Source organism: Chinchilla lanigera, unplaced genomic scaffold (genome assembly GCF_000276665.1).
Source record: "Chinchilla lanigera isolate Chin_1 unplaced genomic scaffold, ChiLan1.0 scaffold00022, whole genome shotgun sequence".
NCBI classification, from domain to species: Eukaryota; Metazoa; Chordata; class Mammalia; order Rodentia; family Chinchillidae; genus Chinchilla; species Chinchilla lanigera.
Genome location: NW_004955423.1, coordinates 15,039,077 through 15,048,289, shown reverse-complemented (window position 1 = coordinate 15,048,289; position 9,213 = coordinate 15,039,077). Strand labels below are relative to the sequence as shown.

The window sequence follows — 9,213 nt, the reverse complement described above, 5'->3', positions numbered from 1 at the left end:
TTGCCTAATGTTCTTACGGTTTAGAATTCAGGGAGAAAGAAGAAAGATCCAGGGTTACAAAGTAAATTTGCTCAAATAAATTTTTATATATATATTAATAATGGCAACAGAGTTGATTGGGACTATGAGAATAAAAATGCAGGAAGCTGTGAGAATACAGCAAAGGATCCTAATCTAGACCAACATAAGGGAAACCTGTTTGAGTAAGTGATATTTAAACCAATGTGAAGAATGAGTAGGTGCTAGTCAGATGAAGCCTGAGCGATGAAGAGCGGTCTGTCCCATGCAATGACCTACTGGCTTCAGGGAGCAGGACGCCTGGGAGGACCATGTGTGGCTCAAGGTCATGAGGGCCCTGTCCTTTTGGTTCTTTTCGTCTGTGTGTCTGACTGCTCTGCTCTCTCCCTACTTCCTCTCCAGCTGCTCACTGTTGGCTTTTAAAGTCCTCTGATGCTGCAAGACAGTATGAACACAAGCACTGTTTGTTCCCAGACTGGTTCCAGCTCTACCTTTGTAGCAGTTTGCTTTTCCTGGTAAAGCTAATCCTTTCTTTCTTAATTACAGGCTGGATGTTTGGTCACTCTGACTTTTTGTAAAATGCCACTGATTTTCAATCAGCTCTTAAATTTTCAAAATTGGAAACAGGAGGACAGGCACAGGCTCCACTGGACTTGTCTGCAACTGGTTTTCCTTGGTAATCAGCTGGCAGTGGGGCTCATGCTGTAGCCTTTCTCTGGGGCCTCTCTCAGCAGCCAGAGCCACGACCCACTCGGCACTTACCCCACAGTGAGTAACTGCCCTGTCGGATGCACAGCTATCTCTGTCCTCACTTCTTCTGGGAGTTTTTCATACTCAAAATCAAAATCAACCCCAAGAGATATAAACTGAAGTCCTCTGTCCCCTATTGCACTTGCTGTTTGCACCCAAGGTAAGCACATTCCTCTGCTTTCTTTTGCTCTACAGGGTTGAGCAATGATTTCTTCCCAGAGCAGAGCAGGACTTCTACAGCTTTTGTTCCAAACAAAACTCCTTGCACCAGTCTGTGTCTGGCACACAAGCCATATTAACATTCATGGAATGACTCTATCCTATCTTTGGAGATTCCACCCCATATTCCAGTCTTTGCCACTCTTTCCTTGGGTTTTCCCTAAGCCTGGAGTTAGCTGGTGGAAGATCTGCCGATTTGGCTTATGTTGGCTTGCCCTGTGGCACTTTACAGATCACACTATCAAGGGATCCAAGTATTTGGAAAGAAGGCAAAGTGGCATCTGGCCAGTAGCTTGCTAATAACCTTGAAGATTTTATTTAGATGAGAGCTGTCTGGTTTACTCAGAATCCGTCAGGAATAATTATCTGGAAAAAGTGACTTTTTAACAAAAGCTCACTATGTAGTGTTCTGGATGCCTTACTTATATTTTCTCCTTAATCAACAACAAGACTGTGAGATTGGGATTGGTACCTAAATCTTACAGGTGAGAAAGTGGAGGCACAGGTTAGTTAAGAAAACTGAAGTTCACACAGGTGATCTGTGTGTGCCGGGATTTGAACCCCAGTCTTGCTATCTGTAATGTATGTACACCAACCAAGGATGCACCTGTAACCTATTTAGATTTGCTATTATGGGATTCAACTGTATATTTGTCAATTTCTTGACCTTGAAGGAGGCAAACTGAGTTGTTTTTATTGGTTCCTGAGGCCAGAGGACATCCTGACATGTACATATTCCTCAGTGATATACATCTTTAGTGATGATGAGTGCATATTTTAGATATTAGAGGATGGTATACATAGTTTTATACTAAAGATCACTGGAATAGGTTCCAGCAATTTAACTGGTCAGGTACATACAGAATGCAGTTAATGTGTATTAATACAGTTAATGCTTATTTTGAAAAATGTAGATTTCAAAACAATGTAGAACAGAAGTTGTCAAACTTCAGTATGCATAGAAAGAAGAGCTTATAAAAATTCAGAAATTTTGATCTTTACTCCTAGAAATTCTGACCTAGGCAACCTAAATTCTTAGTAAGCCTACGCAGGTGATTTTGTTGTTGAAGGTCTTTAGATTTAAGAAATACTTTGTCTGTCTGTTTTTATTATTGTTATGGTTTATATCTTGGTGTTCCTCAAGAGTGTGATGTGCTCCTAGGGTGGGTTTTGGAGGGTGACTGCATTACTGGGGCTTACAGCCGAGTTGCTGTTAGGAGGAGAGTCCTGCTTCAAAGACTTGGGTCACTGGTAGGATGGTCTAGGAGTGTTTGTCTGCTTTCCCTGCTTCTCTCTTCACTTCTTTCTGCCTGGAATTTTCTGCCCTCTTGCGTCAGCTACTGTTGATTAGTCCTCAGGATAGGGGACTAAAATTCTTTAGTAAGGTATCATGCAAGGATGTCTCAAGGGTATGTGTGTGTGTGTGTGTGTGTGTGTGTGTGTGTGTGTGTTGAAGTGGGATGTGGTCGGTATATAAGGTATAATGTACATAACACTGATGTCTAGGAAGAGGTCAAGATGCCTTAACTACTGTTAACCACGAGTTTATACTCAGTGGAAAGGGACTTGTTGAATAGGTTATTTGAATTACCACTGACCTATCCTGTAGAGTAGATTTTCTCAGGTTGTTGAGAAGATTGCCCTACCATAATGGCAAGCAGAAACACTGAAATAACTCCGAGGATTTGGAGGCAGATTTATTTATGTCAATGGGCACTGATTGGGATCACTCCCAGAATATCAGGCTTTGATCTCTGGTGGTCTAGTGCTTATATGGGATATGCAAGCAGGAAGTACAGAGGCAGAATGGCTTTTCAATTGGGGATTGGTTTACACAATGTGGATCACAGTGACCAGCTATGCATTACAGTGGTCAGTTGTTTCTAAGAGACAGGAGCAACTGAAACTACAACAGGAACTAGTACCTGGGCAACTAATATACTGAGGTATACTGGCTGAGGGGCCATTTTTTGTTATACTATAGCAAACTAAAAGGGTGAAGCTGTCTTTTATGGGTGATTTATTTAAAAAGAAGTCAAGTCATACTTCACAGTCATAAAGAGACACAACAGTGGTGGGAAGAGAATTCCCACTTATATTTGTGGGACCAATCAGGGGCTAGTAGGGCAGCACTGAGAGGCGAGGGAGTGCAGTGGTGAGGACAATTGTATCACTGGAGCAGCTTTGTGAGCGACAGGGCAGCCTCAGCAGGGGCTAGTGGGTTTTGCAGAGGATGATTCAGGCTGCGTTGTTAGGAAGAAGCTATCATGGTTTCTTCATGATTCCTCTTACTGGTAGCTTAGAGCTCTCTTAGGCCAGGCTCATATAGTGCTTACTATGTGCTAAGTCCTTATTTGAGTCCTTTATATTTACGGCTTCAAGGTTAAATAATTTGTTCTAGTGGACTTAGCAAGTAGCAGGTGTGGAACTTGAACCTGGGCGGCTTCAGAGTCAATGTGTGTAACTATTGGGCTCTGTGGTGTCTCTCCCGTGCTGGTGAACTTTCTCTGTTCCAGATGTGCAGACCACGCAGCTGAGACCATGGCTAGCTGCTTCTCAAGCACGGTGTGGTGAGAGAGGGGGATCGCTACAGACCTCTGCTGGGAAGAGGAAGCTCAAGGAAATTTCCTTGCCCATGCAGCGCCCATAGGAGTTATTTCAATCATGTTTACTTGAATGAAGCATAGAAAAATTGCCCTTCTAATGGTGTGAGGGTGTTGAATCAAGCTTTTGAGACTGAGAGATCATGGAAAATAAAGTTTATTGAGCCATTTGGATGCTAGGCAAAGGGGGAGGGAGGGGTCACGGGACTGGTTCTCTAAGCTACCAGGAGTGTGGTTAGGTACCAGTGGCGAAGATGTCTGCACTGGACCCAGTGGGCTGGATGTTTTATAGAAAAGTTGTGGGGAGAAGAAGCCTCAGTTGTTTACACTGACCCTAAATGAGCTGTAGACAGGAGGGGTAGGACAAGGTGAAGTGGACCAAGTCCTGGGATGAGAGGTTAGTTCACAGAATTTGTGCTACTTTTTGGGTGGGTTGAGTTTGAACGCCGAATGCAGTGCGGCCTTGAGGAGTAACCTTGGGCCCCCGGGAAAGGAATGTGCAATCTTTCTTCTTCTGTTTCTGTGTTGATCAGCTGGGTGATGTTAAAATGGTCTCCTTGTGTCCCTTTCCTCCCTCCCTCCTCTGGCCTGTAGCTTAATTCAGGATGTCTCAGACTTGCCCCTATCAGGAGCATCATCTTTTGAGTACCGTACACTTGGACAACTCATTCTAATGACAAAATCCAGAGACTGTTTCTGTCACAAGTGGAACTACTTAGTGTAGTCTGATAAAGTGGAGCCTTTGGATTCAGAGCCAGGAAAATGTTTCATACAACACAAAACAACCCAAACAGTGTTTTGTTGAAAAATAAAAATGTCCAGACCTTGTATTCTATTTGTCCAAAGCTCCAGCAGGTCCTGATTGGAAAAGAGCCCCTACACTCTGGTTGATTTACTTGATTTTATTTTATTTTTTTGGAAGAAGACACTTTTTCTTAATTGACCAAATCATAAAAACATCATGGTAGATACCTTAGTTCATCCCTCTAGTGAGCCTGTTGATCTAGTCTTTCTTATTTCCAGCATCTCCACCTTCCACAAAACGGGTGGCCTTTTCCTTCTCTCCACCTTGTGGAGAAGATAATTTGAAGGGCCACAGAAAGTTATTTGCCTCTTTGAAGCATTTTCCAACAGTATAGACCACACAAATCAGATCCTCCATGCAGATGATGCTATATTTACCAAAAGGTCAAGCAACCAATGAGTTATCTGTCAAGGCAATTCACTTCTTACTGATTTAGCCATAATCATGCTTGTGTATTAGTTCATTTACTGACTTCAGGTTTGAGTACCTCCATGCCATATATGGGTCCACAATTCTCAGCATGTTAACTGAGGTCTTGCTGAGCTTAACAAAGGTACCACTGATGATTTGGTGAAGGCGAAGAAGCTGCAATGGCTCACACCATTGATACCCCTGATCTGGATGACAAATGCCAGTTTGGGTTTGCAGGTATGTAGAAGTTCCCAGCCTTTCCTACCATCCTAGGCATTTAAATCTCAGTTCTGTACATCTGTTTATTCTCCTCATGATAGTGCCTGGCATTTCATAGATGAGCTTCTTCCTTGCCTCTCAAAGCATGTTTTGGGCAAACTTCTTTCTCAGGCACTTTATCTTTAGTTTTGTGAAATGCTTTTTCTTTTTCTTAAGGGTGTCTGGCATAGCAGGAACCTTCTTTTTCTTCTCTTTGATGTCCTCCATGGGTCCAGCTGGAAAACAGAGACTTCACCTGATTTTAACATGATATTGATGGTTCACCGTGAACCACCTCAACTATGCTTCTGCCCTTGGAGAACATATATTCCAGGGAGGGAAAAAAACAAGCTGTTTACTCACATATCTATCAGAGGTGTCTAATATGGTTCCTTTCCTTTTTGCTAAAGAAGATAGAATGCAATACCAGGAGCTGGTTCATGAGGCTTGGGAAAGTGGACACTAAGCCATCAGCCAGGCACTGCTCAGGAGATAATGAAAGAGCAACTGCATGAACACTGCTGCGGTCACAACTGTGCCTGCGTCCTGTCTGCCCAAGTGGTCCTCCCTCTGTCTGTGTCTTGTTCTCCGACCCTTCGAGGACATTGTCTACCGCCCCACCCTCAAGTCTGAGTCTGTCTGAAAGACAAAGAGACAACACAGCTATGTGGAGGGATGCAGATCACATCAGGATAATGATGCGTATAATTTATTTGTATGGTCCTTAGTATAGAAAACTGATCTGGGTACAAAATCAGGAGGATTAAAGAAAACTGTTTGCTTCCTGTCGTCAGTCTGGGTTTGAAAGAGATGTCAGAAACAAAAACAAATTTGTAGCAAGATAAATAATTGTGCGCTGGGTTCATCGCCAGAAGGAGCTGTTGAAACCAGAGGATGTTTACTGTTTTGGGAGCATGCGTGGTTTCCAAGTGGTTTCTTGCCACCTTGGCCTTCAATCAGCCTTGCTGTTTTCCACTGAGGGACGCCTGGTTGTCTCTACTGCAGCCCTGAGTCAGAGCAGAAGCCCAGGGTTGACCTGTGGGGTTCTGGCTGTCCCTGAGGGTGGACGAGTATTTTGCTGGGTGTGGAAGAAGTGGGGCAGATTCCCAGGGGCAGCTTAGTTGTTGTAAGAGCCCCAGTGTTAATGTAGCTCCTCATCACGGGGGAAGGTTACTTCAGACATGTTACAGAACGTGGGCTTGTGGGAGTGTTTGGGGCCCACACCCATCCAGTTGCTGCTTTGTATCATTTCACCCTTTAGACTAAATGGAAACTCATTTATTGGGATTTGAGGACTCAGGTTGCTGGTGATACGCAGAAATGCTGTAGGTGTGGGAAGACCTAAGTGTGTGGTATGTTCTTCCTTCCAGATGCTTTTTGCTTCTGGGCCTTGATTTTGAGAAGCCTGGTAAAGAGCTGGTTGAGAGACAGATCGTTAAATGTGTGCCTCAGGCTCAGGAATACCATATTGTAGGTTTTAAAAAAATTTATTTATTTATTTATTTATTTATTTATTTATTTATTTAAAGCAATGCTCAGCTTCTAGTGAGGCTCTGGAGAAAAGATGTAAATCTCAATCAAATGAGGCCTGGGTGATTTTTGTATTAGAAAACAGCTAAGGACTCAGACGGCAGCTGCTCTTTTTTATTTTGGGAAACTTTGTGTAATCATACAAATGAAAAAAGAAAGTCTCATTCTGAACAGAAAACAAGAAATACAGCTGCGGTTGTTCCTGATCCACCTGCTTAAAGAAAATCTCAGGTGGTCACACTGGCTCTACCCGGCGAATCAGGGCTGTCTGCCTGGGGTGACGCATGTGTGTTGGAGGTAGGGGGCGCTGGGAAGGAAAAGAGGAAGCCTGACTGCTCCCGCAGAAAGTAGAAGCTCACAGAGCAAGTGCTGTTGGCCCTGCATAGCTGGCTTTGTATCCATGGCTTGGGGTGGTGGGTGGGTGAAGTGGGGTCCTGGAACCAGTCCACACAGGTACCAGGGAATGGCTGGATTCATCTTCTTCTGGTCATTTCTCCTCATTACACAGAAGGTTGTCAGATGGTTTTAGAATCAAGTAGCCGAGAATGAGCCCCCAAGATAAGGCTCAGTGGTGAGAGTGATTGGGAGGGGCCAGGCAGGACTAATGGATTTGGTCACAACTTGCAAGAGGAGCCAGCGAGGCATCGCGGTATCAGAATCTTCAGCAAGCGATTGCTGGTGATGAAGCAGAACTTCCTTCCCGTGGATTTGATCCTCTACTTTGACTCTTTGTGGTACTAAGCTCAGTGACTGTTCTCTGCCTTAGATGCGACTTGCTGTTGTGGCTGCAGCTCCCACCGGCATTGCTCATTTAATTTCAGTCACAAGGAAAAGAGATAAAAGTAGAACCCAGAGGGAGACCCAAGACAGAGGTGCTTTTCCAGTTCACGGAACTTTCTTCTCCACCGTGGTGGGTCACTCACAGGGCTTGTCAGCTCATTCCACTGGAGAATTAGGAGCCTTCTCAATGGCTGTTCCATGAAGATCTTCATGTAGGCACTGACCCTCTCGCTTCTGCCCTTTCCTGATTTCCTGGTTGGTTTCCATGTCTGCTGTTCCCTTGCCCCCTTCAGAGCTTACTGTGATGAATCATCCTCAGGGAAAGCTTGGGTCGTGTCACCTCATGTCCCCAGCTCTGCTGAGGCTCTTGAGATCTCAATGAATGGGGTTCATGCCATTAGCCTGCCCGCCCTGTCCTGCCCCCACCAGGCCCTGCTTACCTCTCCAGGGCTGCCCCGCTTCTCTGTGGGCCCCTCCTGCTGTGTCCGCTGCCCTGCTCTGGGGTCAGGGAGTTGGCACTACAGTTGTCTCACCCTGGCTCCCCAACTCTCTGGCTGTGTGTGGGACTGGTCCTTGGTAGGCACTGGATCTTGGAAGGTGACAGAGGGAGGCGGGATGTCTGGAGATCGATTCCTTCCATCTGCGCCTTTCGGTCTGTGACTTTGACAGTGACTGAGTCTTGTCCCTCTACCTAGGTCCCAACTCATATCAAGACCCTCCCCTCCCCGCTTTTATGGGAGTCGTCTGCCTTTTTTCCCTTTGGATCCATGGGTGGAAAAGGCTGCTATTTCTGGTTCCTGTTGGTGTTATCACCCTAAGGAGAATACTCTCCCCTTGTCCACTCTATTATCTCTTGCTGAAATCTTGACTGTCTATCCTGTTTTCTCTTGCCCAGAGCCACTTGCTATTTACTTGGTTGCTTCATCCAGCCTGAAGGAAACACAGGCTTGGAGGGTCCTCTATAGGGCAGTATCAGATACTCCAATCCTTTCTGCTAAACTATTGTGGAGTCCTTAACTATTTCTGGTGGTGAGAACTCACCACCTCCTAAGGCAATAATATCCAATCATTTAATTCATGCAGTGAGGATTCCTGTGTGTATTACATGCCAAATGCACATGGATTTGATGGTCTTTTCCTTTAAGAGGCTCAAAACTGTGAGGAGATCAATGTATGGGAAAGGCGTAGTGGCAAGGAATGCTTTAGAAATACCACAAGGCTACAAAACATGGGCAATGCTGGGAGTCAGGAGAATCTTCCCGGATGAGGCAAAGGCATCATGAGATGTAGTGAGTGAGTAAAGGTTTCTATAGCAAGTGGACAGACCGGAGGGCGGGAACAGGATGGGCCATGCACCAGCAGTCGGAGAGCTGGTGTGTTCGGGGGATGATGAGTAGGTGAGGCTGGGGAGTCGGGGAGGGTGGCAGGATACGCAGTCTCCTCCGCAGGCACCCAAACATCCATGAAGGTGGCACCTGTGCACAATGAATCTAATGACTCTTACACCTGAAGACAGGTGTCCCCTTCTTAAAGATGCAGCTCCCCATTTAGGACTTCACAGTGGTGCAGAGTTATAGCCTCTGTCTTAGAGATAAGGAAATGGAGGCTTAATTAGCAAGTGGTGGAGTCCTATTCCAGTGCTGGCAGTCTGAGTCCACACCCTGAGCATGAGAACACCGTGCAGCATGGACTCAGGAGTGGTTAGCTTGGGATCATGTGCTAGTCTGCAAATATTCTGCTTGAGGAAGTGTCCAGGGCTTATTGCAACATTAAAGGAGTTGTCTGGCCAGTGCAAGAAGGAGCAGGATTGGCACCTCCTTTGGTCCAAAGGGCATTCTT

General features: G+C 45.3%; 1 pseudogene; it reads right to left on the bottom strand.

Moving 5' to 3' along the window:
• Positions 1-4,563: 4,563 nt before the first annotated feature.
• Positions 4,564-9,213, bottom strand: part of LOC102011017 — a 6,118-nt pseudogene continuing 1,468 nt past the window's right edge.